This window comes from Vidua chalybeata, chromosome 22, assembly GCF_026979565.1.
Source record: "Vidua chalybeata isolate OUT-0048 chromosome 22, bVidCha1 merged haplotype, whole genome shotgun sequence".
Taxonomy (NCBI): domain Eukaryota; kingdom Metazoa; phylum Chordata; class Aves; order Passeriformes; family Viduidae; genus Vidua; species Vidua chalybeata.
In genome coordinates, this window is record NC_071551.1 from 7,678 (window position 1) to 33,833 (window position 26,156).

The 26,156-nt window shown below is 50.5% G+C and overlaps 3 long non-coding RNA genes across 4 annotated transcripts; all 3 read right to left on the bottom strand.

The window, feature by feature from the left end:
* Nucleotides 1–11,765: 11,765 nt before the first annotated feature.
* LOC128798816 (uncharacterized) lies at nucleotides 11,766–12,673 on the bottom strand. Its single transcript, XR_008434555.1, has 2 exons — nucleotides 12,547–12,673; nucleotides 11,766–12,467 (listed from the first exon to the last, which is right to left on the bottom strand). It is a non-coding gene; the product is annotated as an uncharacterized LOC128798816 (long non-coding RNA).
* Nucleotides 12,674–12,726: 53 nt separating this feature from the next.
* Nucleotides 12,727–18,734, bottom strand: LOC128798814 (uncharacterized). Of its 2 annotated transcripts, XR_008434553.1 has the most exons (5): nucleotides 18,311–18,698; nucleotides 17,472–18,199; nucleotides 14,811–14,856; nucleotides 14,236–14,334; nucleotides 12,727–13,411 (listed from the first exon to the last, which is right to left on the bottom strand). It is a non-coding gene; the product is annotated as an uncharacterized LOC128798814 (long non-coding RNA). The 2 variants fall into 2 exon arrangements; XR_008434552.1 differs by lacking the exons at nucleotides 12,727–13,411; nucleotides 14,236–14,334; nucleotides 14,811–14,856 and having other exon boundaries at nucleotides 17,358–18,199; nucleotides 18,311–18,734.
* Nucleotides 18,735–19,213: 479 nt separating this feature from the next.
* Nucleotides 19,214–24,481, bottom strand: LOC128798815 (uncharacterized). The gene is made up of 2 exons (XR_008434554.1): nucleotides 19,624–24,481; nucleotides 19,214–19,575 (listed from the first exon to the last, which is right to left on the bottom strand). It is a non-coding gene; the product is annotated as an uncharacterized LOC128798815 (long non-coding RNA).
* Nucleotides 24,482–26,156: the final 1,675 nt, after the last annotated feature.

Sequence of the window (26,156 nt, forward strand, 5' to 3'; positions counted from 1 at the left end):
CAAATCTTATTTCCTGGCAAGGTCGGGCTAAGTGAGCAGTGCTGGTACACTTTCTCCTTGAGAACTGGAGCGGAAAAGCTTTTGGCTAAGATGTAGGCGACTAGAGAGGCAGAATACGCAGCTCCGGAGCTGGCCGAAAGCAAGTGCCGCTTGCCGGCGTCTTTCGGCAGAAGCGGCGCTTCGGAGCGCACCGCTGCCGCTCCAGTGATCAGTGCGCGAAGTAGCCGCTTCTTGGCCTCCGGCAGCCGGAGATGGCGGTAGCTTGCAAGAGGCGAAGAACGAAGCCGCGAAGAAGCCGGCTTGTGTGCGAAGCTCGCAGACAGCTGCAGGACGGTGGCTGCTGCTCTCCTGCCTCTTGAATTCACTTCTGGCATGCCAATGGGAGGTGTTCCAGGACAACTTTCCTGGGTTTTGACATAGTCGTCATGCATCCCACCTTGGAAATTCTTGTTGCTCCCCAGGGGCTCCGAGATGCAGAGAGCACGGTGGCAGCTGCTGAAAAGAAGGGCAACTGTGAGTTGGTCAAGAAGCAAGAACCTAGGCAGCTGCCTGTGCTTGGCAAGGAGCAGCTGCTGGATTCTTGCAATTGCCTTCAGTGCGCACAGAAGCCCGCTGCTCTGCTGCTTGGTTTTTCGCCTTCAGTCAATTACACACTGCTGAAGCTGAGGCAGGCTGTTCAGCTTTGCTGCTTTTCAGCATCTCAGCTGCCCTTCTGCTCTGTGACAGCTCTCCAGGTTTCTTGCTATTGCCAGGCTGCAACGTGCCCGCTACTACCCAGAGCTGGGCAGGAGTGGGCAGAGAGCACGGCCATCTGCCAGCAGGTTGCAGCTTGCCCAGGAAAGTGCAGTGTCCTTGGAATGTGCAGCAAATCTTATTTCCTGGCAAGGTCGGGCTAAGTGAGCAGTGCTGGTACACTTTCTCCTTGAGAACTGGAGCGGAAAAGCTTTTCACTAAGATGTAGGCGACTAGAGAGGCAGAATACGCAGCTCCGGAGCTGGCCGAAAGCAAGTGCCGCTTCCGGCGTCTTTCGGCAGAAGCGGCGCTTCGGAGCGCACCGCTGCCGCTCCAGTGATCAGTGCGCGAAGTAGCCGCTTCTTGGCCTCCGGCAGCCGGAGGTGGCGGTAGCTTGCAAGAGGCGAAGAACGAAGCCGCGAAGAAGCCGGCTTGTGTGCGAAGCTCGCAGACAGCTGCAGGACGGTGGCTGCTGCTCTCCTGCCTCTTGAATTCACTTCTGGCATGCCAATGGGAGGTGTTCCAGGACAACTTTCCTGGGTTTTGACATAGTCGTCATGCATCCCACCTTGGAATTCTTGTTGCTCCCCAGGGGCTCCGAGATGCAGAGAGCACGGTGGCAGCTGCTGAAAAGAAGGGCAACTGTGAGTTGGTCAAGAAGCAGAACCTAGGCAGCTGCCTGTGCTTGGCAAGGAGCAGCTGCTGGATTCTTGCAATTGCCTTCAGTGCGCACAGAAGCCCGCTGCTCTGCTGCTTGGTTTTTCGCCTTCAGTCAATTACACACTGCTGAAGCTGAACCAGGCTGTTCAGCTTTGCTGCTTTTCAGCATCTCAGCTGCCCTTCTGCTCTGTGACAGCTCTCCAGGTTCTTGCCTTCGCCAGGCTGCAACGTGCCCGCTACTACCCAGAGCTGGGCAGGAGTGGGCAGAGAGCACGGCCATCTGCCAGCAGGTTGCAGCTTGCCCAGGAAAGTGCAGTGTCCTTGGAATGTGCAGCAAATCTTATTTCCTGGCAAGGTCGGGCTAAGTGAGCAGTGCTGGTACACTTTCTCCTTGAGAACTGGAGAGGAAAAGCTTTTGGCTAAGATGTAGGCGACTAGAGAGGCAGAATACGCAGCTCCGGAGCTGGCCGAAAGCAAGTGCCGCTTGCCGGCGTCTTTCGGCAGAAGCGGCGCTTCGGAGCGCACCGCTGCCGCTCCAGTGATCAGTGCGCGAAGTAGCCGCTTCTTGGCCTCCGGCAGCCGGAGATCGCGGTAGCTTGCAAGAGGCGAAGAACGAAGCCGCGAAGAAGCCGGCTTGTGTGCGAAGCTCGCAGACAGCTGCAGGACGGTGGCTGCTGCTCTCCTGCCTCTTGAATTCACTTCTGGCATGCCAATGGGAGGTGTTCCAGGACAACTTTCCTGGGTTTTGACCTAGTCGTCATGCATCCCACCTTGGAAATTCTTGTTGCTCCCCAGAGGCTCCGAGATGCAGAGAACACGGTGGCAGCTGCTGAAAAGAAGGGCAACTGTGAGTTGGTCAAGAAGCAAGAACCTAGGCAGCTGCCTGTGCTTGGCAAGGAGCAGCTGCTGGATTCTTGCGATTGCCTTCAGTGCGCACAGAAGCCCGCTGCTCTGCTGCTTGGTTTTTCGCCTTCAGTCAATTACACACTGCTGAAGCTGAACCAGGCTGTTCAGCTTTGCTGCTTTTCAGCATCTCAGCTGCCCTTCTGCTCTGTGACAGCTCTCCAGGTTTCTTGCTATCGCCAGGCTGCAACGTGCCCGCTACTACCCAGAGCTGGGCAGAAGTGGGCAGAGAGCACGGCCATCTGCCAGCAGGTTGCAGCTTGCCCAGGAAAGTGCAGCGTCCTTGGAATGTGCAGCAAATCTTATTTCCTGGCAAGGTCGGGCTAAGTGAGCAGTGCTGGTACACTTTCTCCTTGACAACTGGAGCGGAAAAGCTTTTGGCTAAGATGTAGGCGACTAGAGAGGCAGAATACGCAGCTCCGGAGCTGGCCGAAAGCAAGTGCCGCTTGCCGGCGTCTTTCGGCAGAAGCGGCGCTTCGGAGCGCACCGCTGCCGCTCCAGTGATCAGTGCGCGAAGTAGCCGCTTCTTGGCCTCCGGCAGCCGGAGGTGGCGGTAGCTTGCAAGAGGCGAAGAACGAAGCCGCGAAGAAGCCGGCTTGTGTGCGAAGCTCGCAGACAGCTGCAGGACGGTGGCTGCTGCTCTCCTGCCTCTTGAATTCACTTCTGGCATGCCAATGGGAGGTGTTGCAGGACAACTTTCCTGGGTTTTCACATAGTCGTCATGCATCCCTCCTTGGAAATTCTTGTTGCTCCCCAGAGGCTCCGAGATGCAGAGAGCACGGTGGCAGCTGCTGAAAAGAAGGGCAACTGTGAGTTGGTCAAGAAGCAAGAACCTAGGCAGCTGCCTGTTCTTGGCAAGGAGCAGCTGCTGGATTCTTGCAATTGCCTTCAGTGCGCACAGAAGCCCGCTGCTCTGCTGCTTGGTTTTTCGCCTTCAGTCAATTACACACTGCTGAAGCTGAACCAGGCTGTTCAGCTTTGCTGCTTTTCAGCATCTCAGCTGCCCTTCTGCTCTGTGACAGCTCTCCAGGTTTCTTGCCTTCGCCAGGCTGCAACGTGCCCGCTACTACCCAGAGCTGGGCAGGAGTGGGCAGAGAGCACGGCCATCTGCCGGTAAGTTGCAGCCTGCCCGGGAAAGTGCAGTATCCTTGGAATGTGCAGCAAATCTTATTTCCTGGCAAGGTCGGGCTAAGTGAGCAGTGCTGGTACACTTTCTCCTTGAGAACTGGAGCGGAAAAGCTTTTCACTAAGATGTAGGCGACTAGAGAGGCAGAATACGCAGCTCCTGAGCTGGCCGAAAGCAAGTGCCGCTTGCCGGCGTCTTTCGGCAGAAGCGGCGCTTCGGAGCGCACCGCTGCCGCTCCAGTGATCAGTGCGCGAAGTAGCCGTTTCTTGGCCTCCGGCAGCCGGAGGTGGCGGTAGCTTGCAAGAGGCGAAGAACGAAGCCGCGAAGAAGCCGGCTTGTGTGCGAAGCTCGCAGACAGCTGCAGGACGGTGGCTGCTGCTCTCCTGCCTCTTGAATTCACTTCTGGCATGCCAATGGGAGGTGTTCCAGGACAACTTTCCTGGGTTTTGACGTAGTCGTCATGCATCCCACCTTGGAAATTCTTGTTGCTCCCCAGGGGCTCCGAGATGCAGAGAGCACGGTGGCAGCTGCTGAAAAGAAGGGCAACTGTGAGTTGGTCAAGAAGCAAGAACCTAGGCAGCTGCCTGTGCTTGGCAAGGAGCAGCTGCTGGATTCTTGCAATTGCCTTCAGTGCGCACAGAAGCCCGCTGCTCTGCTGCTTGGTTTTTCGCCTTCAGTCAATTACACACTGCTGAAGCTGAACCAGGCTGTTCAGCTTTGCTGCTTTTCAGCATCTCAGCTGCCCTTCTGCTCTGTGACAGCTCTCCAGGTTTCTTGCTATCGCCAGGCTGCAACGTGCCCGCTACTACCCAGAGCTGGGCAGGAGTGGGCAGAGAGCACGGCCATCTGCCAGCAGGTTGCAGCTTGCCCAGGAAAGTGCAGTGTCCTTGGAATGTGCAGCAAATCTTATTTCCTGGCAAGGTCGGGCTAAGTGAGCAGTGCTGGTACACTTTCTCCTTGAGAACTGGAGCGGAAAAGCTTTTGGCTAAGATGTAGGCGACTAGAGAGGCAGAATACGCAGCTCCGGAGCTGGCCGAAAGCAAGTGCCGCTTGCCGGCGTCTTTCGGCAGAAGCGGCGCTTCGGAGCGCACCGCTGCCGCTCCAGTGATCAGTGCGCGAAGTAGCCGCTTCTTGGCCTCCGGCAGCCGGAGGTGGCGGTAGCTTGCAAGAGGCGAAGAACGAAGCCGCGAAGAAGCCGGCTTGTGTGCGAAGCTCGCAGACAGCTGCAGGACGGTGGCTGCTGCTCTCCTGCCTCATGAATTCACTTCTGGCATGCCAATGGGAGGTGTTCCAGGACAACTTTCCTGGGTTTTGACATAGTCGTCATGCATCCCACCTTGGAAATTCTTGTTGCTCCCCAGGGGCTCCGAGATGCAGAGAACACGGTGGCAGCTGCTGAAAAGAAGGGCAACTGTGAGTTGGTCAAGAAGCAAGAACCTAGGCAGCTGCCTGTTCTTGGCAAGGAGCAGCTGCTGGATTCTTGCAATTGCCTTCAGTGCGCACAGAAGCCCGCTGCTCTGCTGCTTGGTTTTTCGCCTTCAGTCAATTACACACTGCTGAAGCTGAACCAGGCTGTTCAGCTTTGCTGCTTTTCAGCATCTCAGCTGCCCTTCTGCTCTGTGACAGCTCTCCAGGTTTCTTGCCTTCGCCAGGCTGCAACGTGCCCGCTACTACCCAGAGCTGGGCAGGAGTGGGCAGAGAGCACGGCCATCTGCCAGCAGGTTGCAGCTTGCCCAGGAAAGTGCAGTGTCCTTGGAATGTGCAGCAAATCTTATTTCCTGGCATGGTCGGGCTAAGTGAGCAGTGCTGGTACACTTTCTCCTTGAGAACTGGAGCGGAAAAGCTTTTGGCTAAGATGTAGGCGACTAGAGAGGCAGAATACGCAGCTCCTGAGCTGGCCGAAAGCAAGTGCCGCTTGCCGGCGTCTTTCGGCAAAAGCGGCTCTTCGGAGCGCACCGCTGCCGCTCCAGTGATCAGTGCGCGAAGTAGCCGCTTCTTGGCCTCCGGCAGCCGGAGGTGGCGGTAGCTTGCAAGAGGCGAAGAACGAAGCCGCGAAGAAGCCGGCTTGTGTGCGAAGCTCGCAGACAGCTGCAGGACGGTGGCTGCTGCTCTCCTGCCTCTTGAATTCACTTCTGGCATGCCAATGGGAGGTGTTCCAGGACAACTTTCCTGGGTTTTGACGTAGTCGTCATGCATCCCACCTTGGAAATTCTTGTTGCTCCCCAGGGGCTCCGAGATGCAGAGAACACGGTGGCAGCTGCTGAAAAGAAGGGCAACTGTGAGTTGGTCAAGAAGCAAGAACCTAGGCAGCTGCCTGTGCTTGGCAAGGAGCAGCTGCTGGATTCTTGCAATTGCCTTCAGTGCGCACAGAAGCCCGCTGCTCTGCTGCTTGGTTTTTCGCCTTCAGTCAATTACACACTGCTGAAGCTGAGGCAGGCTGTTCAGCTTTGCTGCTTTTCAGCATCTCAGCTGCCCTTCTGCTCTGTGACAGCTCTCCAGGTTTCTTGCCTTCGCCAGGCTGCAACGTGCCCGCTACTACCCAGAGCTGGGCAGGAGTGGGCAGAGAGCACGGCCATCTGCCAGCAGGTTGCAGCTTGCCCAGGAAAGTGCAGTGTCCTTGGAATGTGCAGCAAATCTTATTTCCTGGCAAGGTCGGGCTAAGTGAGCAGTGCTGGTACACTTTCTCCTTGAGAACTGGAGCGGAAAAGCTTTTGGCTAAGATGTAGGCGACTAGAGAGGCAGAATACGCAGCTCCGGAGCTGGCCGAAAGCAAGTGCCGCTTGCCGGCGTCTTTCGGCAGAAGCGGCGCTTCGGAGCGCACCGCTGCCGCTCCAGTGATCAGTGCGCGAAGTAGCCGCTTCTTGGCCTCCGGCAGCCGGAGGTGGCGGTAGCTTGCAAGAGGCGAAGAACGAAGCCGCGAAGAAGCCGGCTTGTGTGCGAAGCTCGCAGACAGCTGCAGGACGGTGGCTGCTGCTCTCCTGCCTCTTGAATTCACTTCTGGCATGCCAATGGGAGGTGTTCCAGGACAACTTTCCTGGGTTTTGACGTAGTCGTCATGCATCCCACCTTGGAAATTCTTGTTGCTCCCCAGGGGCTCCGAGATGCAGAGAGCACGGTGGCAGCTGCTGAAAAGAAGGGCAACTGTGAGTTGGTCAAGAAGCAAGAACCTAGGCAGCTGCCTGTGCTTGGCAAGGAGCAGCTGCTGGATTCTTGCAATTGCCTTCAGTGCGCACAGAAGCCCGCTGCTCTGCTGCTTGGTTTTTCGCCTTCAGTCAATTACACACTGCTGAAGCTGAGGCAGGCTGTTCAGCTTTGCTGCTTTTCAGCATCTCAGCTGCCCTTCTGCTCTGTGACAGCTCTCCAGGTTTCTTGCCTTCGCCAGGCTGCAACGTGCCCGCTACTACCCAGAGCTGGGCAGGAGTGGGCAGAGAGCACGGCCATCTGCCAGCAGGTTGCAGCTTGCCCAGGAAAGTGCAGTGTCCTTGGAATGTGCAGCAAATCTTATTTCCTGGCAAGGTCGGGCTAAGTGAGCAGTGCTGGTACACTTTCTCCTTGAGAACTGGAGCGGAAAAGCTTTTGGCTAAGACGTAGGCGACTAGAGAGGCAGAATATGCAGCTCCTGAGCTGGCCGAAAGCAAGTGCCGCTTGCCGGCGTCTTTCGGCAGAAGCGGCGCTTCGGAGCGCACCGCTGCCGCTCCAGTGATCAGTGCGCGAAGTAGCCGCTTCTTGTCCTCCGGCAGCCGGAGATCGCGGTAGCTTGCAAGAGGCGAAGAACGAAGCCGCGAAGAAGCCGGCTTGTGTGCGAAGCTCGCAGACAGCTGCAGGACGGTGGCTGCTGCTCTCCTGCCTCTTGAATTCACTTCTGGCATGCCAATGGGAGGTGTTCCAGGACAACTTTCCTGGGTTTTGACGTAGTCGTCATGCATCCCACCTTGGAAATTCTTGTTGCTCCCCAGAGGCTCCGAGATGCAGAGAGCACGGTGGCAGCTGCTGAAAAGAAGGGCAACTGTGAGTTGGTCAAGAAGCAAGAACCTAGGCAGCTGCCTGTGCTTGGCAAGGAGCAGCTGCTGGATTCTTGCAATTGCCTTCAGTGCGCACAGAAGCCCGCTGCTCTGCTGCTTGGTTTTTCGCCTTCAGTCAATTACACACTGCTGAAGCTGAGGCAGGCTGTTCAGCTTTGCTGCTTTTCAGCATCTCAGCTTCCCTTCTGCTCTGTGACAGCTCTCCAGGTTTCTTGCTATCGCCAGGCTGCAACGTGCCCGCTACTACCCAGAGCTGGGCAGAAGTGGGCAGAGAGCACGGCCATCTGCCAGCAGGTTGCAGCTTGCCCAGGAAAGTGCAGCGTCCTTGGAATGTGCAGCAAATCTTATTTCCTGGCAAGGTCGGGCTAAGTGAGCAGTGCTGGTACACTTTCTCCTTGAGAACTGGAGCGGAAAAGCTTTTGGCTAAGATGTAGGCGACTAGAGAGGCAGAATACGCAGCTCCGGAGCTGGCCGAAAGCAAGTGCCGCATCCCGGCGTCTTTCGGCAGAAGCGGCGCTTCGGAGCGCACCGCTGCCGCTCCAGTGATCAGTGCGCGAAGTAGCCGCTTCTTGGCCTCCGGCAGCCGGAGGTGGCGGTAGCTTGCAAGAGGCGAAGAACGAAGCCGCGAAGAAGCCGGCTTGTGTGCGAAGCTCGCAGACAGCTGCAGGACGGTGGCTGCTGCTCTCCTGCCTCTTGAATTCACTTCTGGCATGCCAATGGGAGGTGTTGCAGGACAACTTTCCTGGGTTTTCCCATAGTCGTCATGCATCCCTCCTTGGAAATTCTTGTTGCTCCCCAGGGGCTCCGAGATGCAGAGAACACGGTGGCAGCTGCTGAAAAGAAGGGCAATTGTGAGTTGGTCAAGAAGCAAGAACCTAGGCAGCTGCCTGTTCTTGGCAAGGAGCAGCTGCTGGATTCTTGCAATTGCCTTCAGTGCGCACAGAAGCCCGCTGCTCTGCTGCTTGGTTTTTCGCCTTCAGTCAATTACACACTGCTGAAGCTGAGGCAGGCTGTTCAGCTTTGCTGCTTTTCAGCATCTCAGCTGCCCTTCTGCTCTGTGACAGCTCTCCAGGTTTCTTGCCTTCGCCAGGCTGCAACGTGCCCGCTACTACCCAGAGCTGGGCAGGAGTGGGCAGAGAGCACGGCCATCTGCCAGCAGGTTGCAGCTTGCCCAGGAAAGGGCAGCGTCCTTGGAATGTGCAGCAAATCTAATTTCCTGGCAAGGTCGGGCTAAGTGAGCAGTGCTGGTACACTTTCTCCTTGAGAACTGGAGCGGAAAAGCTTTTCACTAAGATGTAGGCGACTAGAGAGGCAGAATACGCAGCTCCGGAGCTGGCCGAAAGCAAGTGCCGCATCCCGGCGTCTTTCGGCAGAAGCGGCGCTTCGGAGCGCACCGCTGCCGCTCCAGTGATCAGTGCGCGAAGTAGCCGTTTCTTGGCCTCCGGCAGCCGGAGGTGGCGGTAGCTTGCAAGAGGCGAAGAACGAAGCCGCGAAGAAGCCGGCTTGTGTGCGAAGCTCGCAGACAGCTGCAGGACGGTGGCTGCTGCTCTCCTGCCTCTTGAATTCACTTCTGGCATGCCAATGGGAGGTGTTCCAGGACAACTTTCCTGGGTTTTGACCTAGTCGTCATGCATCCCTCCTTGGAAATTCTTGTTGCTCCCCAGGGGCTCCGAGATGCAGAGAACACGGTGGCAGCTGCTGAAAAGAAGGGCAACTGTGAGTTGGTCAAGAAGCAAGAACCTAGGCAGCTGCCTGTGCTTGGCAAGGAGCAGCTGCTGGATTCTTGCAATTGCCTTCAGTGCGCACAGAAGCCCGCTGCTCTGCTGCTTCGTTTTTCGCCTGCAGTCAATTGCATAGTATTGAAGCTGAGGCAGGCTGTTCAGCTTTGCTGCTTTTCAGCATCTCAGCTTCCCTTCTGCTCTGTGACAGCTCTCCAGGTTTCTTGCTATCGCCAGGCTGCAACGTGCCCGCTACTACCCAGAGCTGGGCAGAAGTGGGCAGAGAGCACGGCCATCTGCCAGCAGGTTGCAGCTTGCCCAGGAAAGTGCAGCGTCCTTGGAATGTGCAGCAAATCCAATTTCCTGGCAAGGTCGGGCTAAGTGAGCAGTGCTGGTACACTTTCTCCTTGAGAACTGGAGCGGAAAAGCTTTTGGCTAAGATGTAGGCGACTAGAGAGGAAGAATACGCAGCTCCGGAGCTGGCCGAAAGCAAGTGCCGCATCCCGGCGTCTTTCGGCAGAAGAGGCTCTTCGGAGCGCACGACTGCCGCTCCAGTGATCAGTGCGCGAAGTAGCCGCTTCTTGGCCTCCGGCAGCCGGAGATCGCGGTAGCTTGCAAGAGGCGAAGAACGAAGCCGCGAAGAAGCCGGCTTGTGTGCGAAGCTCGCAGACAGCTGTAGGACAGTGGCTGCTGCTCTCCTGCCTCTTGAATTCACTTCTGGCGTGCCAATGGGAGGTGTTCCAGTACAACTTTCCTGGGTTTTGACATAGTCGTCATGCATCCCACCTTGGAAATTCTTGTTGCTCCCCAGGGGCTCCGAGATGCAGAGAGCACGGTGGCAGCTGCTGAAAAGAAGGGCAACTGTGAGTTGGTCAAGAAGCAAGAACCTAGGCAGCTGCCTGTGCTTGGCAAGGAGCAGCTGCTGGATTCTTGCAATTGCCTTCAGTGCGCACAGAAGCCCGCTGCTCTGCTGCTTGGTTTTTCGCCTTCAGTCAAGTACACACTGCTGAAGCTGAGGCAGGCTGTTCAGCTTTGCTGCTTTTCAGCATCTCGTCTGCCTTTCTGCTCTGTGACAGCTCTCGAGTCTTCTTGCCTTCGCCAGGCTGCAACGTGCCCGCTACTACCCAGAGCTGGGCAGGAGTGGGCAGAGAGCACGGCCATCTGCCGGTAAGTTGCAGCCTGCCCGGGAAAGTGCAGTATCCTTGGAATGTGCAGCAAATCTTATTTCCTGGCAAGGTCGGGCTAAGTGAGCAGTGCTGGTACACTTTCTCCTTGAGAACTGGAGCGGAAAAGCTTTTCACTAAGATGTAGGCGACTAGAGAGGCAGAATACGCAGCTCCTGAGCTGGCCGAAAGCAAGTGCCGCTTGCCGGCGTCTTTCGGCAGAAGCGGCGCTTCGGAGCGCACGACTGCCGCTCCAGTGATCAGTGCGCGAAGTAGCCGTTTCTTGGCCTCCGGCAGCCGGAGGTGGCGGTAGCTTGCAAGAGGCGAAGAACGAAGCCGCGAAGAAGCCGGCTTGTGTGCGAAGCTCGCAGACAGCTGCAGGACGGTGGCTGCTGCTCTCCTGCCTCTTGAATTCACTTCTGGCATGCCAATGGGAGGTGTTCCAGGACAACTTTCCTGGGTTTTGACGTAGTCGTCATGCCTCCCACCTGGGAAATTCTTGTTGCTCCCCAGGGGCTCCGAGATGCAGAGAGCACGGTGGCAGCTGCTGAAAAGAAGGGCAACTGTGAGTTGGTCAAGAAGCAAGAACCTAGGCAGCTGCCTGTGCTTGGCAAGTAGCAGCTGCTGGATTCTTGCAATTGCCTGCAGTGCGCACAGAAGCCCGCTGCTCTGCTGCTTGGTTTTTCGCCTTCAGTCAATTACACACTGCTGAAGATGAGGCAGGCTGTTCAGCTTTGCTGCTTTTCAGCATCTCAGCTGCCCTTCTGCTCTGTGACAGCTCTCCAGGTTTCTTGCTATTGCCAGGCTGCAACGTGCCCGCTACTACCCAGAGCTGGGCAGAAGTGGGCAGAGAGCACGGCCATCTGCCGGTAAGTTGCAGCTTGCCCAGGAAAGTGCAGTGTCCTTGGAATGTGCAGCAAATCTTATTTCCTGGCATGGTCGGGCTAAGTGAGCAGTGCTGGTACACTTTCTACTTGACAACTGGAGCGGAAAAGCTTTTGGCTAAGATGTAGGCGACTAGAGAGGCAGAATACGCAGCTCCGGAGCTGGCCGAAAGCAAGTGCCGCTTCCCGGTGTCTTTCGAAAAGCCGCGTACCGGAGCGCAATATTGCCGCTCCAGTGATCAGTGCGCGAAGTAGCCGCTTCTGGTACTCCGGTAGCCGGAGATCGCGGTAGCTTTCAAGAGTCGAAGAACGAAGCCGCGAAGAAGCCGGCTTGTGTGCGAAGCTCGCAGACAGCTGCAGGACGGTGGCTGCTGCTCTCCTGCCTCTTGAATTCACTCTTGGCATGCCAATGGAAGGTGTTCCAGGACAAACTTCCTTAATTTTGATTTTATTTTTCATGCATCCCACTTGTCACGATCCGCTTTTTGCGGGGTGTCATGATGGTTCTTTTCACCGATCCCAAAAGTGCAAAAAGGCAAACAACAAGGGACTATCAGTTAATCACAACAAATGCACCTTTATTAGGGGCCAAACCAATAAATGCGATAGTGGGGATCGGAAAGGAGATAAAAGGAGAGAGAGAGAGAGAAGAGGGGTTTGGGAATAGCTACCAACACAGGCGAGATCCTCAGTGGTCCGGACGATGGGGATCCGTCTGTCGTGTCGGGGGAGTCTCCGAAGTTCTGGTCGACTCGGGGCTCCAGTTATAGTCCACAGAGGAAAGAGGGGGGAGCAAGTGTAACAACGAAAGTCCATTGTAATCGCCCCGCGGGAACAGCTGAGTCCACAGAAACCACCAAAGCAAGACGAATCCAATGAAGAATAAGTCCATTTGAATCACTGAAGGGAAACAGGTCATGTCATTAGTGGTCAGACCACCAATTTCCCCTCCTCCCTATAGCAGGGGTCTCAGTCTCAGTCCTTGGGAGGAGGGTTCTCATTCTTTGTTTGTCACACTGGTAACGAGGCAGATGAGGGGTCTTCAATGAAGGACCCCGGGAGTCACCCCAAAAGTTCATTTGGCTTAAGAACTGAGATTAGAAGCAGGCCGCGCATCAGGCTGTCCCGTGCTGGCTCCACGTCAGGTCTTTGCCAAGTCCTTGCAACGTCCTTGCCAAGTTATTGCCAGGCCTTGTTCGGAACAGCTAGCATGACGGTTCAGTGGTTGCATCTGCACTGTGTCCTGTTCTAAGCCGGAACTGCAGTGGAGGAAGGGATTCTTTCTCGTGGCAATCGGAAGGCAGAATGGAAAATGAGGGACTTCAGACGGGCTCTTACACCACCCCGTGACTGACGATTGCCCTCGAAAGATCTTCATCAGCAGGGTTCCATGGTGTCGTCGTGGAGTCTTCAGGACTCATCAAGTGTTGGCAGCACATTCCAGGGAAAAGGGAAGAGAAAAAGGAAAGGAAAGAGAAAACAGGAAAACTAAGACAAGAATTAAATCAGCAATAGTTTGTTTAAATAATAATCAATATTAATCAATTAAACAATAAATTGATCAAATAATAAACCAGTATAATCAATATTAAGCAGTAAAGTATTAAACCTAGTATCATCGATATTACTCAGTATAATTTTATAATCAAGAAACAAAAATAATTAAAACAGTGATTAAAACAAATCATAAAAGAAAATGATGTAAAACATATCTACCAACCCTATAATCTTCTTGTGTCTATAGTCCTGGGAACATCTATAGTGTAAAGGATGTCGGCCAAGTGGTGTGCATTAATTATAGATGTTAATTTTGTTCATCGTTTCATCATTCTCCAATTTACAATAAGCAAGATTACTGATAAAAAAAAACCAATCATAACTAAAATCAGAAGAACAACAACGGGATGGCACAATTTGTTCAGGATACCGGTGGCGGTGGGTGACCACCCGTAAAGGGTATCCCACCACTTGTGCTCGGCATCACTTTCCACCCTTTCTACAACACGATGTATTTCTTGCACATCATGATGAACAGTTACCAGAGTTTTCTGTCCATTCTCCTTGATTTTTCCTAGGATCTCTATTAGATCTTGCTGAAGTAATAGTTGCTTTACCAAAGTAAGGTTCATCCCAATGGGAGTAGGCAGTAACTTGTGAATCAACATGAGATTGGATTCTAAAAGTTCATGTAAGGTAACTGGAGCTACAAAAGAAAAATCACATCCTGCAATTTTAGTAAAGTTGCAAGCACAATAATTTGAATGATTTTTAGTATCTACTACTGTACTTTCTATAAACACATTATCACAAGCGGTTCTGAAGCAGGCACGCCCATTGCCTGTATTTACAAGGACTGTTTCAGAAGTCTCGTTAGGATGAATATCAAAATGACAGCTATTTTGTTCTGTGTCTAAACAGATATCTTGAGCTATAATTGCGTTACCTTCACAGATAAACCCTAGTTGTTCTCGGATAGTACAGGACTCTAAATTGACAGTTTGCCATTTGTCATCAATTTGACGGGCCCATTCTCTATGTTCAGAAGGATAGAAAGTGGGTCCATCATGATTTAATCCTAATGCGATGCTAGGGAATATCAAATGCACTGAGGCATTACTTATGGTCAGCACAAAATGCTGTGGCTGTGTTTGTGTTAGGGTCATAGGTAAAATTCACTAAATTCCACCAGGATTGGAAATCTCTTTCAAAGTCAGTGGCACTGTCCCAGACTATTTTCCTAATCTCAGTAGGAAAAGTGCCTTCTTCACCTTCTCTTATAATTGAGGCAGCAACTGACTGCATCCATAATTGAGCCTGGATACAGCTAAGAGCTAAGGAAACATTGCTTTGTGTGGCATTAAGTGCATCAATGATCAATTTTTTATCATTCACATTTATCTTTTCCCAATTTGGTAGAATGTTTGATAGCAAGCACTGATGTGTTCCCAAGGCCGATAAGGACGACTGCAGTGGTTGCTGTATTTTGGTCAAATCTCTAGTCGTAGAAGCCAATTTATTCATTAATACCTCTGAATTGATTCCCAATTCTGTTCCCACAACACCAGTTATGTCTCTTGGCACCCGTTTTTTAGGAGGGTTCCACTGTCGCAGCCAGGTTGTCCAAGCCTGAAAAGAGGTTTGCAAAAAGGGTGAACAAGCTGGTTGTATTTCTGAGACATTGTTTTGCATCAGCAATTTGACTTGTTTAAGAGACCATGCCGGATCAAATAATATCTGTTGTTGGCCAGTTTTCCTGATTATATATGGTCCAACTTCAAAAATTTTCGGGGTAAGCATAACTGGTGGCTGGGCTCGAGTGGTGGTAGTGGTGGTGGTATAAACCGTAGTAGATTGAGCTACAGCATTTATTATAAACTTAAAAGAAAGCCCTTTGGTGTTTTTTCCCCATAAACAAACCACTTCTGCAGTCTGTGTTAGTGTAAAATTGTGCCAACAATCCTGTACGCTTGGGTGCGTGCAGACCTTTTTGTGCTTAAAGAGATCCTTTCACTTTTTCTGCATGCTACCACAATTAGTTCAGACCACGGTCACTCAGCTGGTTTCTGGCCATGGGGTTGTGGTAGGATGCAGAAAAGTATTACCAGTTTGATCATGGATTAGGTGGTCTTCATGTCCCTCGGAGTTCTTCTGAAAAAGTAAACACAACAGAATTCTGCCGCCGAGAGGCAGAAAAGTTAGAATGATGGAATTATCCAGCATGTATTTGTCCAATGCTCTTTCCCTAGAGCACCAGAGGCTTCCCATGCATATTTATTCAGAGGGGGTTTTAGCACAAGTGCTACTAGTCCTATAGTAAGAGAGGTCCACCAGAACAGGTTGGCCAGGGTCATGAGCTGGATTATTAGGATCATTTGGTAGAGAGCATAGGAGTCAGTGTAGATGCAGACCAAAGAGGAATTCTGTGCTTCTCGTTGAAAAACACTCCAGACAGCTATCAGCTCCCCAGTGTGTGCACTACCTTCTCCCTCTGTAATCATTTGCTCACCAGAGGAAAAGTGGAGGGCTTCTGCCCTATATTTCCATACTTTTCCTTTCCCTTTAGCAGAAGCATCAGTAAACCAAGAGTTTGCTGATTGTTTGGGGCAGAAAGGAGGGGTTACTTTGATTACAGAGGCAGGTTTGTCCAAGCTCTCAGTTTCTTGGATTGGTAAAGTTTTTACAGATCCTTCTGTCATTGAGAAGAAGTTACAGTAATGTTCAACCTGAGCATACCACTTTCTCACTAAGGCCCTCTGGGCCACCCCGTCAGGAGGGGGAGTCCCACTAGTGGCTGTCTTAATAACCTTGAAGGGGCCTCTCAATACAATTGGTTGTTTTCGTGCAATTTTTTCTACTTCTAGGAAAGCTAAGATAACCATCAACAATCCTTTTTCCCAGGTAGTGTATCTTTTCTCAGCATCTTTGGAACCACGGGAGTAAAAACCAACAGGTCTTGTCAGACCCTCAGCACCCCGCTGCCATATGTGTACTGACAGCCCTGAGGAGGCAAATCCCCATTCCACCTGGAAAGGATCTGTAGGATGGATAGGGGTCACTGCTTGATGAGCTGTTGCTTCAAAAATCAGCAATTGCAATGCTGACTCCTGAGAAAGACTCCAATCCCATTTCACCCCTTTCCTCAACAAGTCATAAAGGGGAACAAATGGGTCCTTCTGCTTACTAGGAAATCTATCTGGTCTTTCTACAGGAGATACAGCTGCTATCGTTTTTGGAAGGAGAATTGCTGTAGGTTTGAGTGATTCTGGAAGCCCACAAATTCAAGGGGTCGTTATCTCGGGCTTCACAGGTAATTGCATCAGGGATTCAAAGTCAGGAATTAATTTCTTTTTGAGAGTCATTTGCAGGCAAGCAGCTTTGTGCACATTTTCCAAGAGTTGGTCGGGGGTACTAATTCTAGCTATGGGATCTCCCCTTTCCAAGGGGCTTGTTCCCCCGGCCCAAAAAGCTGCACGCTGTGTCAGGGACCATGTGTCACCTTTCTCTCCTGTTGTTAAGAAGACACCATGTCCCCAGTACCCACTGGCTTCCTGTTCAGTTAATTGAATTTGATCACCACCAGTGAGGGACACCCGGAAAACATATTCTGATTCATGTGGAGGGTGTCCATATTCCCTTTTAAGCTTAGCTAGCTCAGTGGCAGTGTTTAGTTGTGATGGTATGTGTTTGGTTGTGATGTGAGGTTGGAGATCATCATCACTGAGATAGCTATACACTGAGATAGTTTTAATCAAGGGTCTCAAGTGATGGCAGCAATGTTCCCCACAATTACTTGCTGCTTCAAGTTCTTGATGAGGATAGATTTGTTTCATGTGAGGAGTTTCCTTCTCCTCAGGCTCTGTAGAGGAATCAGCATGATGTGATTTGTTAACATGTTCCTCTGTTAAGGCAGCTCGCAATGCATAGATCACATCTTTTGCTTCATAGAACTGTTTTTGCAAAATTTCAACTAGATTTTGAAGGGAGTCTATTAGAGCATGTTCCTCACTTCTTCGCTCGAAGCCATTTTCTATAGCTGCCGTAAGACAAGCTCCCAAAACTGAGCATAAGATAGTTTTATTTTTGCCCAGTTTGAATTTTGTTTCATGTTGTAATGAACACACTCTATCAATAACATTTTCTAAGTTCAACCAATTACTCTGTGCCCATTTTTCTCCTTCCGTAGAAGGTCTGGCATTGTGTTTGGCTAGTAGTGCATAAAATTCAGCTTTAATTTCAAGGCTAAGATTGTCACTCATTTTGTGAAGGGACCAAAACCACGACAGGGAGCTACAAACTTAAGTTCCACAAAACTACACAGCCCTCGCTGTGTCGCCCTTCGCTTCCCTGTCTGGGTGAAAGGACAATAATCTGCCTGGGAGGCTCTGCTTAGTTGCTTCAAGTTGTCCCTTCCTTCCCAGACCAGATACACAACAACAACAAAACAAGTGTCCCGCCTTTTGCACTAGTGGATCCTTTGTGAATTTCCAAAGACAGTGTGGGTGCCTTTTCAGCTGCAACCCTTCTGTCTAGACAGAAATCCTGTCCGTGACGCCAATTTTAATGTCACGATCCGCTTCTTGCGGGGTGTCGTGATGGTTCTTTTCACCGATCCCAAAAGTGCAAAAAGGCAAACAACAAGGGACTATCAGTTAATCACAACAAATGCACCTTTATTAGGGGCCAAACCAGTAAATGCGATAGTGGGGATCGGAAAGGAGATAAAAGGAGAGAGAGAGAGAGAAGAGGGGTATGGGAATAGCTACCAACACAGGCGAGATCCTCAGTGGTCCGGACGATGGGGATCCGTCTGTCGTGTCGGGGGAGTCTCCGAAGTTCTGGTCGACTCGGGGCTCCAGTTATAGTCCACAGAGGAAAGAGGGGGGAGCAAGTGTAACAACGAAAGTCCATTGTAATCGCCACGCGGGAACAGGTGAGTCCACAGAAACCACCAAAGCAAGACGAATCCAATGAAGAATAAGTCCATTTGAATCACTGAAGGGAAACAGGTCATGTCATTAGTGGTCAGACCACCAATTTCCCCTCCTCCCTATAGCAGGGGTCTCAGTCTCAGTCCTTGGGAGGAGGGTTCTCATTCTTTGTTTGTCACACTGGTAACGAGGCAGATGAGGGGTCTTCAATGAAGGACCCCGGGAGTCACCCCAAAAGTTCATTTGGCTTAAGAACGGAGATTAGAAGCAGGCCGCGCATCAGGCTGTCCCGTGCTGGGTCCACGTCAGGTCTTTGCCAAGTCCTTGCCAAGTCCTTGCCAAGTTCTTGCCAGGCCTTGTTCGGAACAGCTAGCATGACGGTTCAGTGGTTGCACCTGCACTGTGTCCTGTTCTAAGCCGGAACTGCAGTGGAGGAAGGGATTCTTTCTCGTGGCAATCGGAAGGCAGAACGGAAAATGAGGGGCTTCAGACGGGCTCTTACACCACCTTGGAAATTCTTGTTGCTCCCCAGAGGCTCCGAGATGCAGAGAACACGGTGGCAGCTGCTGAAAAGAAGGGCAACTGTGAGTTGGTCAAGAAGCAAGAACCTAGGCAGCTGCCTGTTCTTGGCAAGGAGCAGCTGCTGGATTCTTGCAATTGCCTTCAGTGCGCACAGAAGCCCGCTGCTCTGCTGCTTCGTGTTTCGCCTTCAGTCAATTGCACACTGCTGAAGCTGAGGCAGGCTGTTCAGCTTTGCTGCTTTTCAGCATCTCAGCTGCCCTTCTGCTCTGTGACAGCTCTCGAGGTGAAACAGAGATTTTTAGAGTTAGGTTAACAAAATGAATTAAGCATTTCTAATTTAGCTTGTAGAGTTATCTGTTGAATTTTCAACCTTTTACTCTAAGAAACCTCTGCCTAATACAAAGGGCAAAGGAAAATGCAAATTTCTGAAGCTTCTTGCATAAAGAACAATACCAGAAGAAGCAAAGAACCCAGATAAAGAAGCTCCTCTGTCTCCAAGCCTATCAAGACTGACAGACGTACTCAGATAAGCACCAAAGGACCAAAAGCGCACGCGCAGAGAGGAAAAGTTCAAAAGTTCAATCATGAGGAAGACCACAATCTTCAGCCTCAGGACCACCAAGAGACCCCCGTACGACCACCACAGCAAACCACGCATGCCCAGAAGGGCGTGGACTTACTTAGCATGAGAAGCGAGGACAGGCGGGGCCAGGGGTTGAATACGCATGAAAAAGTCGTGCAGTGTATTGCATATGGAACGTCTTTAAGAATAAAAGTGTGGGTCAGACTGAGGCTCGGGGCACAAGTTTTGGAGAGCTATCTCACTTGTGCCGGGCGCTGACGTACATACCCACTTCATAACTACCCCAGGTTATGGAGTCTATTGATTTATTCCGCGTATCGTTTCAGTTGGCGACCACGAAGGGACTGCTCTGCTCACCCGCAGGTCCGGTTGGGAGCAGACACCCTCAGGCGCCACGGGGCTTTTCCCCGGAGGGACTCTGCGCCTCGGCTGTACACTGCGGGGAGCATACCACGGCCCGTCGACTAGCGGATGAAAGCGGTATGTATTAATTTATTTTCTTAAGGTTGGCACTGATAAGTCGCAAAAAGATGTTTTTGCGCGCAGGTTTGCCTAGGGGCTTGCAAGCAGACCGCCATCGGGGGAGAGGCCGGCGGCGGGAGGACCTCCCCAGCTGATAGCGCGGCTCGGGGAGGGCGAAATCGCGATTTCAGTGTGTGGTGTGTGTCCCGATTGCAGTGTAGTGTGTCTGTTACGTCCGGACGTGCGTGCTTGTGCGTGTGTGTGTATGTGTGAGTGGAACGGTGATGCGCGGTGCGGCGTTGCTAAGATAGAGAGACGCGGCGCGGCAGTGCTAGAGAGCGCATGCGCAGGGCAGCTCTCAGCCCACACTACCTGCTAGTGCGGGTAGTGCGCATGCGCGGGGCAGCTCAGCCACACTACCTGCTAGTGCGGGTAGTGCGCATGCTCGGGGCGGCTAGCAGCCACTCTACCTGATAGAGCGGGTGGGGCGCATGCGCAGGGCAGCTCTCAGCCACACTACCTGATAGTGCGGGTAGTGCGCACTCTACCTGATAGAGCGGGTGGTGCGCATGCGTGGCACGGGCTGTCCCTGGCGAGCGAGGGGAGCGCGGCGCGGGGCTTAAGTCGGGGCTTGCAAAGGTGCTTTAGGCGCAGCCCAGCTGATAGCGCAGCGGGCGCGCGGGCACAAGCCGCGGTTTGAGGAGCTGCTTTGAACGCCGCTAGCTGATAGCGCAGCTAGTGGGAGCGTGGTACAAGCTAGGAGTTACAAGCACCGCTTACAAGCATCGCTAGTTGGTAAAAAGCTTGCAAAAGTAGCCAGCGAGCCCGGCTGGGCTAAGAGTTAAGTGTTTGTTATACAATAGCACTTGCCTTCAGTGTGAAAAGCTGTCACTGGTGTAGGAGGAGGGGTTGGGGAAGGCAGTCTAGGGTTGCCATGGGAAACAGCAGTTGTATGAGTTCTCCACCCCCTTTTGTAAGAGAATTGTACCCTCCCCCTGTCTTGTCAGTTATTGTTCAAGTCTGCCCCTTAGCCTAGAATCTTCTCTGTTCCACGTTTTCCCTTTGGTTCTTCCACCAAGAACACTCCTTTCCCTTTTCCCCACTGGTTAATGTTATATTTCCCCTCCCTTTAGCCTTCTCCCTGTGATAAATTGAGGCGAATAATTTGATTCAGCCTTTTGAAGGTCAATTAGAATTTTATTAATTACAGCAAGCAGTAGCAAGCAAAACAGCGCTGGGTGGGTAGGGGTCTCCTAACCGCCCCTCCTGCAGTGTCCCACACTGCAGTGCCCCACACCCCACCCCCCTTATTCAGTCTCTTTTATAGTTTCTTGGAGGTTTCTTCATTCGCGTCTCTTGTGATAGCGGTGGGCGTAGCTTGAGCATCCCTCTGCATCGTGTCTGCGTTGTGTCGAGGCAGGTGATCGTTGGTTTCACAATCGGTTCCGGACAGTGATGGGCGTACCCGGAGCACTCCTACGTTGTCTAGTCCGGTGGCCGTTGCCTGGTGGTCGCTGATTTCATAATCAGCTCCGGCCATCCCCCAACATCCTTAGCCTGTGTCTGCAAGAGAAGCTAAGAAAAGCTCCCTAAATGGTGATTAATCATACTTGCGGTCTTGCGTTTTGCAATATGTCTATAGCCTTGCAATATGCCTATAGCCTTGCGGTTTGTAGCAGTTGCTTCTTTATTGTCCTTTTTTTAGTAAAACCCACAAGTTGCTGTTTCCCAACTTCACAGATGCTTCCCCTATCTCCTAACAAGCAAGCTAGTCCCTCATACTTTAATTTTATTTTTCCTCCTTTAATATTCCAATTCCTTTGATGAACAAACAAGTTACCACAGTTTATCACAATCCCCCATTTTCTCTTTTACCATTTCGTTCATCAAATCGCTTTGCTGTTTCGTAGGCTAGAAGTAAAGTGTTTAGCATTGTCCTGACTAGAAACACCACTAGGACAGAGCAATAGAAAACTAATAATTCGCCAATAAGGGTGGAGTCCTAGCCTTGATTTTGTTTTGTAATATCCTGTTTTCCCCTTTTTGGCTTGCTGCTCCCTTGGTGTTTCGGAGGCACTTAGACTGGTCCTTTGAGGGATCCTAGTACTCGGCTGGCAATAGTTGGAGCATTTCAGCATTGTTCCACTTAGAGGGGGCTTGGCCTTTTCCTCTCTGCCTCGCTCGCCGACTCGGGTGCTTCGAGCCGCGAGGTAAACCATCTTCTCGGCAGCAGCAGTACTCGCCTGAGCGTCCCCTTTTCCGCTCCTGCCTAGCCTTGTACTGTTCCCAGTTCTTATCTTTGACCAGAAGTGGGTTGCAAGGAATCCCCTTCAGTTCCTTTCGACAACACCCTTTTATTATCTGAGCAGCAAATGGAGTGGGCTCGTTAGTATGAAAACAAAAATACTCAGGGTATACTCCCTTGGTAAATATTTCCCACCACTCAGATCCAAAACTGACCCACCGATTTTCCAATTCTCCTATCCTTAGCACAGTTTCAGTTAGTTTTCGCTGAGTTTTATAGCACTCAGTACAAACCCCAATTGGTGGTCTTCCCCTCTGGCAATGGACCCACCACCGTTCTTGGCAAATTTTACATATAAAGCACACAAAAGGATAACAATCTCCACAACCTTCCTTGTTACAAATCACTATATAGTCTTTAGCTAGTTTGTAATTGTATCCCTTTGCTTCCCCTTATGGTTGATTTGGATGATGTCCACAGAGTTCATTAGTTTTTCTTAAGAGTCACTTTCAAGTTCCCAGGCTGGCTAGTCACTCTCCACTGGTTATTTGTGGCAACCGGGCCTTTCACTCGGCTGGCGTGAGTCCACCCCTTTTCGGCCGTCTTGACTGCCGTTTCTGTGATACTTGATCTCCTGGTTTTATCTTATGGATTGGTGGTCTCTGTGCCAACACTTCTTTCTTCCTCAAGTCCTGCCTTCTGCTCATAATTTGGGTGATGTAAAATTTAATATGAGCATCTTTTAGGCAGGGTGATCTTTGGGCATTCTAAATAACATTTCAAATGGAGAGATTCCCACATTAGTTCGGGGTTGAGTTCGAATGTTCAATAAGGCAAGAGGTAGACACTTAACCCATGACATTTTTGTTTCCAGCATTAACTTTGTGAGGTTTTTTTGTTGGTTTTTTTTTTTTTTTTTGGTTTTTTGGTTTTTTGTTTTTTTGTTTTTTTGTTTTTTGTTTTTTTTTCTCCATTCATCCTTTCCACCCTCCCGAGCTCTGTGGATGCTATGGGGTGTGATATTTCCATTGAGTTCCCAAATCTGTCAGGACATCTTTTGCAACTTTAGAGGTGAAATGGGGTCCCCGGTCTGAGTCTAAACACTCAATTAATCCATACCGGGGGATAATTTGCTCTAATAATACTTTTACCACAGTGTTCGAAGTAGCTCGGGCCGTAGGATAAGCTTCCACGTAATGGGTTAAGTGGTCTACCAGTACCAATAAATATTTATACCTCCCCACTTTTGGTAATTCTGTAAAATCTATTTGTATATGTGAAAAGGGTCGTTGTACCAGTTCCCTTCTGCCCATTGGTATTTCTCTTAATTGTTGTTTATTTATTCTTTGACAGGTTAAACATTGTTGGGTTACCTGTTTTGCAAGATTATAGACCCCTATACACATATATTTAATTGCAAATTGGTCAACCAGGGCTTGAGTTCCCCAGTGGGTTTTCTCATGGATTGCTTGCAGGAGCCTCATTGCCATTCCTTTTGGGAGTACCTCCCGCCTGTCCGGTAGTATCCACTTGCCTCCCTCTTTTTCCTTCACCCCCATTTGGTTTAGTTTTTGTTTTTCCTGTACCGTGAAGGCTAACACATGGTTAATGGGTCCATGGAACCGGCAATGTTTCTCTTGGGGGTCTTCACAGGCACACTCATGATTAATGAGTCCGTGGCACCATCAATGTTCCTTTTGGGGGTTATCACAGGCACACTGTATCGAATCAATTCCGTATGCATCCCAACAAGCCCAACATGGTTCTTCCTCTAAGTCAGCTCCACAAGTGGAGCAATTTTCCCTTTGTGCGACCCCCCCCTTATATGGTTTTAAACTCATTAGAGCTGCCTTTTTCGCCTCCTGGTCGGCTAAGTTATTTCCCTGTACTGAGTTTCCCATCCCCACTTGATGTCCTTTTACATGAACAATAGCTATTCTTTCCGGACCTCTCAAGGCCTGGAGCACTTTCCGAATTAATTCCCCATGTATCAACCCCTTTCCCTGTGAATTGATAAGTCCCCTTTCTTCCCAGATTTTACCAAATGTATGAACCACCCCATAAGCATATTTTGAATCAGTAGAAATGGTCCCAGCCTTTCCTCTTAGCAGTTCTAAAGCTCTGAGCACTGCATACAATTCACATGCTTGTGCTGACCAGCTGGGACTAAGAGGACCAGATTCTATTTTCTTAAGAATCTTCCCATCCACAATAGCATACCCAGATTTCCTTTTCCCTTCAAGGACCCGAGAGGATCCATCTACATAATATCGATATCCTTCTTCTAATTCCTCCTCTTTGAGGTCTGGTCTTATTTTTGTTTGTTCCTCTATTTGCAAAAGACAATCATGAGTTAGTCCCACAACTGGTTCCCCATATAGAAACTGGGCTGGATTTTGTAAGCTTGTGGTTTCAATACTTAACCTAGGAGAAGAAATTAGGATGCCTTCATACTTTAGGAGGCTGGCATCTGTTATCCATTTATCCGCTTTTTGTTGTAGTACTCCACGGATGTTATGAGGAGATAGAACCTTCAGTTCACTCCCAAAAGTTATCTTTCCTGCTTCTTCTACCAAAAGGGCAGCAGCCACTATCGATTGCAAACAGGCAGGCCACCCTCGACTAACAGGGTCGAGAAGCTTTGAAAGATATGCCACTGGTTTCTTTCCGCCAGCCCATTCCTGGGCTAACACCCCGTATGCCACCCCTTCATTGACATTAATGAATAAAAAGAATGGTCTTTTTAGATCCGGGAGGCTGAGAACCGGGGCATTGACCAATTCAGTTTTCAATGATTTTAACCGGGTCTCATCCTCAGAGCTCCACTTTAATAGCCCATCTGTTGTTAATTTTTCATACAGAAATTTAACTTTCCCCCTAAAATTTTCAATCCATTGTCTGCAATACCCAAAAAGTCCCAGTAACTGTCGAACCTGCCTTTTAGTTTTTGGAGCTTCCAGGGAAAGTATTCCTTGGACTCTATCAGTATCCAATTTCTTAGTCCCCTGAGTCAGCCAGTGTCCGAGGTACTTAACTTCCACGAATTGTAATTTCGACTTTGAAACTTTGAGTCCCTTAAGGCTTAAATAATTTAGGAGTTTTATAGTTTCTTCCCTTACTTTTTCTTCTTCTTTCCCTGCAATTAATAAATCATCTACGTATTGTAGAAGCACAATCCCCTCCCCCTGTGAATATTCTGCCAATATTTGTTCCAGAGCTTGCCCAAACAAATTTGGGGATTCTGTAAACCCCTGGGGAAGGACTGTCCACCTCAATTGTTGTTTTCTATGTGTATCCGGGTCTTCCCATTCAAAAGCAAAATAATCTCTAGAAGTTTCCTTAAGGGGACAGGCCCAAAAAGCATCTTTAAGATCTATTACACTATACCACTGGTTTTCTGGGCCAAGTTGGCTTAAAACAGTATGTGGATTGGCTACGACCGGGAATCTCTCAACTGTTCTTTTATTGATTTCCCGCAAGTCATGCACCAATCTGTAACTGCCATTCGGTTTCTTTACCGGCAGAATGGGGGTATTGAAAGGGGACATGCAGGGTTCTAAAAGTCCCTTTTCCAAAAGTCTCTTTATTTCTGTTTTTAGTCCTTCCCTCCCCTCTTTGGGTATGGGATATTGCCGAATCCTGACAGGGATTTCTGGGTTCCTGATAGTTACCTCAAAGGGTTCAACATTTAATTTCCCCACACTGTCGGGGGTATACCAAACTTCTGGGTTAATCTTTTTCTCGTCTTCAGCCCGGAGAGGATATAGTTTTACTGTTAGTTCTCCCTTTTTTGCCTCTATCCCTATCCCCAACTCGACCATCAAATCTCTCCCTAATAGATTATAATCTGCTTCTGGAACTAGTAAAAATGACCCAATTCCTAATTTAGAATCACTTTCTAAGAGTACATCCTTAATTACAGGTACTCCAAAGGGTTCCCCTTTGGCCCCAATCACCTGTATTATTTCAGGTGAAACCTTACACCCTTGGGGAAGGGTCTGGACGGTTGATCTCTCCGCCCCTGAGTCCACAAGGAACTCATATTCTTGTTTTTAATTTTACCAGGGGCTCTGTTCTTTCTCTTGTCCCCAGTAGATAGAGCCCCCGACCCCCTTAATCTTCTTTGAACTGTTCCTCATCAGCAATCTTCTGCCGACACTCTCTCCTCATGTGTCCCTTCTTCCCACAATAGAAACAGACAATGCTCTCTCCACCTCTCGACTTCCCTTCAAACCAACTCTCGACTTCCCTTCAAACCATCTTCGCTGGACGTCAGTCCGACCTCTGGACTGACCTCCAGTTCCCCCCACCCCGGGGACTCCGCTGTCCCCCCCCACTGCTGCTAACACGATTCCAGACTGCTTTTTAAAACTCTCATCCTCTCTCCCAACACACACCTTTTGAGCCTCTCACAACAACTCATCCAATCCTCTCGCCTGCCATCCCTCCAACCTCTCCAACTTCTTCCGAATGTCCACCCAAGAATCGACCACAAAATGCACCTTCAAAAGTGTCTCACCCTCTGGGGTATTGGGGTCCACCCCTGAATACAACTGGAAAGCTTTCTTCAATCTCTCCCACTATCCAAAGAGCTGCATATTCGCTCTCCTCTTGGTTAAAGGGCTCTTTGGAGTTAATATATATATATATTTAGAGCTTGACAGATCCAATCCTCAAACGACCCAAACACGGGCCAATACAGCTGGTC